We start from the raw sequence: 9,009 nt of genomic DNA on the forward strand, positions 1-9,009 counted from the left end.
TAGTAATTTGAGATTTTAAAACAGAATAATTTGACTAAGATGAAAGTTGTCGCCAAATTATTCTGAACGTGGAGTGTTCTTTCGGGCAGTCATTTTTTTTTTTAATATATTATTGCTCCCCAAAATCGAGACCAAACTAAAGTAACCTATTTCACAACAAAAGCAGAACATAAAAAACTATTTTTATTTATCTGCTTTTCTTCTTTATGCTGGCTTCGGACCGAGGTGATAATTTCGAATCCAAATTAAACGTTTAATCACCTGGTTTGTAATTCGAGATTTTAAAACAAAATAATTTGACTAAGATGAAAGTTGTCGACAAATTATTCTAAACATGGAGTCTTCTTTCGGGCAGCCATTTTTTTATATTATTGCTCCCCTCAATCGAGAGCAAATTAAAGTAACGCGTTTCACAAAGAAAGCAAAACATGGAAATCTTTTTTTGTTAACCTGCTTTTCTTCTTTGAGCTGGCTTCCAGTTGGCTCAAACCAGCACCCGAGGAAACATTACCAACACGCTCCGCATATAAATAAGTTCAGTAGATCTCCAACGTTTATCTATGTGAGCTCCATGTGAAACCAACATCATCTAACAGTTGAAATTCATTGGTATCTAATGTATTTGGTTAATGCAAGTGTGGCCCGCATGCGGACTCGATCCTCCAGGCCCAACGCCTAGTGATTGGGACGTGAGACACGCGACGCTTTCTCGGAGCAATAACAGGACAGAGAGAAAAAGTAAACAAAAGAGAGATTGTGGGATTCTCTGTGGAATAATCTTTTTTACTTCAGAAATTATTATTTTCTAAGAGAAGTCACTTCTCACTTTTCGAACTACCGAAATAATTACATTCCATTTTTTTTTAATAGTCCTCTTATACGTATATCAATAATTATTGAAAACTCTATGTAGACTTGGCATGTACCCATAGACATATTTAAGGCCATAAAAAGATGTATTAGAGTCATCAAAAATGAAAATCTCACGATAATCTTAAAAAATGTTCTAATGACATGCGATAGTTTTAGGTTAAATGAAGGCAATAGTAGTTCCAAAAGGAAAAAGAAATTAATAAGGGAATCGGTTGATGATTATTAGAGTATAGTCAAATACATCATTAATTAATAGAAAGATTGATATCTAGTCGTAGAACAATGCAAAGCATTACTTTATTGTTATTATATTATAGAATCAAAGTAGGGTGTCTCTTAACCTTTAACCGCTTAATTTATGGGTCAATGTTAAATGTTATTCCAATCTTTCAATGGGGGTAATTATGTTCTCTAACAAAATTAATTACAAAATGCGATTTTTAAACAGCAAATTATTTTCATGCACCAAGGACCACTGGACCAGATCTATCATGGTTGTATGCAAGTGAGTCCCATGTGTTCAATGATTATAATTGCATTGGGTTGATGGACTGAGTCCAAGCAAGAGATTCTTTATTTACAATGTACATCTATTGGTCATAGTTTGTTTTAGTTGGAAAGTTGCCTCTATTTAAACGTTACGAGGGAACAAGCCTAGGAGTGATGTCCTTTTTGTATGCGATATTTCTGTGTTTAGCAATTAATGTGGTTAGGATTGCCTATAAGATGAAATACTCTCTCCTTTCTAGAATTTTCTTGTTAATATCATGGATCGGCCACATACTAATATGATGTGATAAATCAATCACTATGTCCATGTGAGACGAATTTTAGTCAACCTTATGATTGAGTTTTGAAAAATTAATAACACCTTGTTATGGAAAAGGATTTGATTTATAATTAGTTATTTCACATAAAACGATAAAAATTAGTATTCAAAAATATTAGTATATATACTTTTTGGTTAATTAACAAGTGTCATGAAGTAATGCCTTCTTAATATCAGAAATTTATGTGATTTGTGCCACATGAAGATGCATTCTAAATCTCTAAATTATTAGTCTCTGTATAGTAAACAAGATCTGGACTTAGGTAAATCCTTAAAAGGCTTAAAGAGGAAATAGATGGGAGAATCGCCTTAGGGTGGGAGACCCCATGCTGTCCTTCGTATTCCCTTTTTTGTCGAGAAGACAAAGATAGATAGCAAATTAGGGGGCCCTATGGTGGGGAAGATAGACTCCACGTTAGAGTGTGCAAGCGTGTGCTTGCACACTCTGGCTATCGTCAAGTAGGCTGGTATAGTAGCCACTTACGTCTGAGGTGAGTAAGGGTGGGTGAAAAGCCCACTACGAAGCTAGCACGCCTTATAGCACTACTCACAATTGCAAGCTAGCTAAGATGCAATCTAAATCTCTAAATTATTAGTCTCTATATAGTAAATAAGATCACTTACGGGAGAAGACCCTACTTAGGCAGTGAATTTACCACTGGATTTTAATTTTAATTAAAATCATCCTATTCAAAAAGGTAATTGACTTGTTATCCCCACTATAAAAATCTTGCAACGCAGTCCAAAATATGTTATTAGCATTTTTTTCATAGTACAAATTATTTAGACTATACGACTTAAACAAATGTCATGAGCACATGCAATTCACCTGTTCACATGCATCTAGTAAAGCTCCTCTACAGTGTGTTTTGACGAGATTTATTCTGGATATGAGACATTATGATGGAATTGATCTCATATAAATTGAACGTCTAATCACTCAATCAATAATTTGAGAACGTAAGACAAAAATTTGATTAAAAGTTACCGCCAATTGGTTTTGATCGTAGAGTCCTTTCGAACCGTCAGTTTTTATATTAGATACAAAGTCCTTTACATCCCTCTCTGTTGGCCAAACTAAAGTAACATGTGTGACACAACAAAAATTAAATATAGAAAAAACCTTGGATTAATATCTGAGGGAGATCTTTAACTTTTTGTTCTGGCTTCGGACCTACTTGGTCTGGCCTTTGGCCCGATAAATTAAATAGTAACATGATCCACACGTAAATAAGCCCAGTCGATCTTCAACTTTAATTTATGTGAGCCCCATATAAGACCGGCCTTATCTAAAACATGAAATTCATTAAGATCTTGTGCACCAGGTTCATGCAAATGTGGCTTGGATCTGCACTAAACAACCGCGTCCAATGCCTGGTGACCAACAGACGAGACTTGGTGATGGTGACAAGAGACTCGCGGCGCTCTCCTTGTGCACAAAGACTTCCCAGCCATGTCAAAGTCTTTGGAAGAATAAGACAACAGCCCATTTGGTTTAGCATTTGGGAAAAGGCTTTTCCCAAATACAAAGGCCTTTAGCCCAAAGAGCTTTGAGAAAATGCAAAACTGTTTGATAAACATATATTTGAAAAGCCCTTTAGTGTAATCAAATTAAGTTTTTTAGTTTTAGCATTTTTAAAATTACAAAAAAGAAACAATGACTATATAACATTTTACATTTCATGTTGAGAGTAATGTAAAAGATACATATTAGTAAATTTATTTAAAAATTATATTAAAAGAATTTAATTATAGATTAGATGTCAAGCTCAACTTTTGGCCTAGGGTTTTTTTAGGTTTGTTTTATAAAGCTTGTGCAAATAAATGGTGGAAAAGTCTCTTTTGGTGGAAACAGCAAAGGAAAAATTGTTGGGTGTGAAACTGTAAAAATTGGAAGTCTCACAATCAACAATGTCTCCTTGGTGAAAGGACTAAATTACAATTTGCTCAGCATTAGCCAATTATGTGACACTGGATTCAAAATCAACTTTCAAGAAAGAATATATTCGAGAACTAGTAAAGATCTTTCTCAATCTTTTATTGGATGAAGACATGGGAACATTTATCTTATGGATATAAAACTAGAAAGATCCCAATGTTTAATATCGATTCAAGATGAGGCAAATCTTTGGCATCGAAAACTCGGCCATGTTAACATGAAGCAAATTGCCAAAATCTCATCCAAAAATCTTGTTCGTGAACTACCCAACTTGAAGTATCAAAAGTCTGACTTATGCACACCATGTGTGTTAAAACATGTTAGAAGCTCTTTTAAACCAATAAATCAAATTTCCACTAATCGTGTTTTGTAGCTTCTGCATATGGATCTCTTTGGATCAACCAGAACTCAAGGTATTGGTGGAAAGAGATATTGCCTAGTAATTATGGATGATTATTCACGATTTACTTGGGTTTACTTTCTGGCAAGTAAGTCTGAAACATTTTCTTACTTTTCAAATTTTGCAAAGAAAGTTCAAAATGAAAAATGATATGCAATTTCAAGCATACGAACATACCATGGAGGTAAGTTTGAAAATCAAGACTTTGCCAAATTCTATGATGAATCTGGTTTTCAGCATATTTTCTCTTCTTCATACACTCTAGAACAAAATGGATTTGTGGAAAGAAAAAATAGATCTCTGCAAGAAATTGTAAGAACTATTTTAATTGAAAGTAACATTTCTTCTCGTTTTTAGGCTGAAGTAATTTCTACAGCTTGTTATATTATTAACAGAGTATTCTTAAGGCTTATACTGGAGAAATCTCCCTATGAGATATTCAATGGAAAGAAGCCAATTGTTTCTTATTTTCATGTGTTTAGTTGCAAATGCTTTATTTTGAAAAATACAAATGATCGAACTGATAAGTTTGAAGAGAAATCATATGAAGGAATTTTCCTTGGCTACTCAATCTCAAGCAAAGCATACAGAGTATTCAACAAGAATACTCAGTCTGTGGAAGAATCTATGAACGTCAAATTCCAAGACTCTTTGCAGAACCAATTGACTCAGACTCAACCTGAAGAATCTGAACCTACTTCAGACTTTACAAAGTCTACCTCCTCTGAAGTAGCTCAAACTTCTGAAAATCAACAACAAATGAAAGGATCAACTGAATTAGAAGATCAGTAAACTATCAGACCGACCAACAACTGGAAGCATAAGTCTAGTCATCCCAAGGAACTCATCATTGGCAACATTGATAAAGGGATTTGCACCAGATCCAAAAGGCGAGAAGAGTCTAGTGCTTTGGCACTTATTTTCGAAATAGAGCCCAAAAGCATAGAAGATGCCCTAGTTGACGAAAGCTGAATTGAAACTATGCAAGAAGAACTCAGACAGTTTAGCATCAACGATGTCTGGGAATTAACTCCTAAACCAAAAGGTAAATCCATTATTTGAGCTAAATGGGTCTTCGGGAACAAGATGGACGAAAAAGGAAAAGTGGTCAGAAACAAAGCAAGACTCGTGGCCAAAGGATATATGCAAGAAGAAGGGATAGACTATGATGAAACCTACGCACCAGTAGCAAGATTAGAAGCAATTAGATTATTACTCGCTTTTGCATGCTATAAAAATTTCAGGTTATTCCAAATGGACGTCAAAAGTGCATTTCTAAACGAATTTATCCAAGAATAAGTCTATGTGAAACAACCTCATGGATTTGAAGATCCAAAGAGACCAGACTCAATATTCAGACTGAAGAAGGCTCTATATGGATTAAAACAAGCACCTCGAGCTTGGTACAACAGGTTAAGTAAGTTTCTAATTCAGAATGGTTTTGTTAAAGATAAAGTGGATACTATTTTATTTATTAAAAGAGAAGGTAAAGATTTTCTACTCATTCAAATCTATGTTGATGATATCATATTTGGATCACTTAACGAAAATCTGTGCAAGAAGTTCTCTAAGTCTATGCAAGATGAATTTGAGATGAGCATGATGGGTGAACTATCTTTCTTTCTCGGATTTCAAGTGAAGCAATTGAAGGAAGGATTTTTCATTCACCAAGAAAAATATGCAAAAGATCTCATTAAAAAGTTCGAATTTGAGAATTGTAAAAAGACTAAAATACCAATATCAAGTTCTTCGAAGCTGGACAAAGACGAAGGAGGAAAGAAAGTTGACCAAAAGCTTTATAGGAGCATTATTGGTTCACTTCTTTATCTTACTGCTTCTAGACCTAACATTTTGTTTAGTGTTTGCATATGTGCAAGATTTCAATCAGATCCCAAAGAATCTCATCGAAGTGTTGCAAAACGCATCATCAAATACGTTGTAACTACTTCAAATCTAGGTCTGTGGTATCTAAAGAATGAGGCTTTACCCTCCTTGGATATTCAGACGCAGATTTAGCATGTTGCAGAGTTGATAGAAAGAGTACCTCTGGTACGTGTCAATTGCTGGAAAACAGGACAGTATCTTGGTTCTTAGGGAAGCAAAGCACTGTAGATCTTTCAACAGCAGAAGCATAGTATATGGCTCTTGGAAGTTGTTGTTCTCAAATCTTGTGGATAAGGCAACAACTGAGAGACTTTGGAATGGAAGACTTGTGCACCGAGATCAAATATGACAACATCAGCGCAATCAATCTTACAAAGAATCCAATTCTCCACTCAAGAGCGAAACACATAGAGATTCGACATCATTTCATTAGAGATCATGTTCAGAATGGAGAAATTATGATACAATTCATCGATTCAAAGAATCAACTAGCAAACATATTTATAAAGCCTCTGGAGAAAAGCATATTTGAGTCTATTCGCACCAAACTGAACATCACAACCCTTATCCAGTAAAGTCTGAAGGTGCCCAGACTCAGAGGTAAAATCTGAAAGTGCTCAAACTCAGAAAACCAAGAGTTACAACTGTAAGTTATTTTGTACTGGTAATTTTAGTTAAAATTTTGAAAAGGTACAATCTCTTTTTAATCGCTAATTGAGTGTTATAGAAATGATCTTTTCTTAGTATTTGAATTTATGGCAGTTTTTCTTTTTCAAAAAGGTAGTTATCCATTTTCAAAAAGGCAGTTTTATTTATTCCTTTATAACGATTCATATACCCCGGTTTGTTTGCTTTATATATTGTTGTTTTTCTTCTTCGTTTTCACTCACAAACCCTAGAACACAGAACCTCACTTTCTTACTTTTTCTCACTAGTTTAATCCATGAAGTTCTCATCTTTTTCACGAATCGTGTTCAAGAAATCTCTCAAAGACTATGACAATGTCGTCCCAAAGAAAGTCCTCTAGGATCGCAAGCAGAGAACCACAGCATATGCATGAGGGTCCTACACACTTTGATCTTACCGAAGAAGAAGACTCTCCAAGGCATCAGCAAAGTCAACTTCTTTAATTGATTACTTCCTCTAGAATTGGGTGAGTGAGAGAATAGCTATCATGAGTGGGTTGTGTTCGTAAGAGAATGAGTAAATTGGTTGTGGTGTGTGACATCCCTAAATTTATTATTAAGCTCGTAGTAAAATTTGCACTAACACACTTGTATTCCCAAGAGAATTAATTGTCTCGATCGACCTCTAGATCCTACAAGTCATTATTGATTTCTAGCAATATGTCATAGCTACCTAGACAGAGTAAATGCTTTAAGATCATTTTAAACCTATCAGTTTTGGCTATAGTGTAATGCAATCCCTCTATCTTACTATGTCCAGGCTGAACAAAGACCATGAAATATTTGTCAAGTCACCAGTTCGATCATATACAGAAACCTAATTGACCTATATTTTATACAAGACATAAACAATTCATTCTCGATTATAATCCCAACCGAGGATTTCAATGCAATGTCATAATTAGATCGCATAAGACATCATTACTATACCTTACATGTAATAAGGAGACAAACTCCATGTTACGCACATGTGTACCTTCGTATATGAACGAACTAGGACTATCAGGTATAGAGTCAGATCAACAAGCTAGCAATATGTGCACCCGTGAACCATAGCCGTCAAATACACAAGTTAACATTGTGCCTCAAGTCTAAGGATTATTTACACAATATCAAAGCATAAACGATTAGACATTAACCACCCTAGAGGCTTCCATATCGCTAATCATTCCATGCGTGTCACGTTCAGTGAGCTTGTCTAGTACAAGCGCCTGTGTTTTAACTTGGGCATCACAATACCTAATGACTTTTGATTCATCATTCCCCTAAGTATCCAATACTTGATGATGAAGTTAAGAACACATCAATCTCAATAGGATAATGAATATCCACTCAATGATTTATCGATCAAGAACAGTTTAAAGATTCAATCTGACTGTAAACCATCACACATATTCTTAACAACTCAAGAATAGGTCCAATCACAACTAATCTTATGGAATCATATATATATATGACAAATGAATGAATACGTCTTTGTCATTAATTAAATAATAAGATTGATAGTACAACTGAAATCCCTAATATATAACTATTACATTGTGACTTTAGTGTATCCAACAGCTGCATCTTTTGGTAGGAGGATGGCCATGCCATTTCTCTATTCTACAAGAAGTTAGGGTGTGAAACTAACTATTTGGGGCCATATTGGAACCTTAATTTTGACCCCTTTTTTTCAGATTTGAAACCCTAGCCATGCCATTTCTCTATTCTACAAGAAGTTAGGGTGTGAAACTAACTATTTGGGGCCATATCGGAACCTTAATTTTGACCCCTTTTTTTCAGATTTGAAACCCTAGTCGAAATCAAATCCCTAGTGGAATCTTATCGAAGTCCACGTGATAAGCAAAATGCTAATTGATCAACTTTTAACTTGTGTCTAATGTTAATCTCGTATCTCCTCTTTTTTCTCTCTTCTTTGATTTTGAAAGAAACGAACCCCCCAAATACGAATGAGTCATCTTCAAACGACGTCGCTTTTTTGTGCCGGAAGAGAAACGGCCTCCCTTTGATGCATTTTCTGTCATTGGGATTGATATATTCATCGTGCATGTCATTATATTTGCCGCATTTATTGACGTGGATCTAGGCGTCCACTCGTGTTTCTACCTCCCTGCTTTTGTAAAAGATCATTCTGCAAGAGGTCATCATCATCTTTGAGGCACTTGTCCTTTTGCCTGGCTCCACCCTTCCCAGGAAGAAGATGCCCCGATAGAAAATCACCTCCCCCGAACTCTTCACCATGCCGCCCACTAAGCCGTCCTCCCCAAATTCCTCAAAACCTCGGACATGTTTCACTACTAACAAGAGAGCAAAACAGACAAACTTTCTGAGGTTTTCGAGTTGCTTTCAGCTGAAGAAAACGACTAAACCTTAATCCTAGAATGAGTCACCATCT

Source organism: Eucalyptus grandis, chromosome 7 (genome assembly GCF_016545825.1).
Source record: "Eucalyptus grandis isolate ANBG69807.140 chromosome 7, ASM1654582v1, whole genome shotgun sequence".
NCBI lineage: Eukaryota > Viridiplantae > Streptophyta > Magnoliopsida > Myrtales > Myrtaceae > Eucalyptus > Eucalyptus grandis.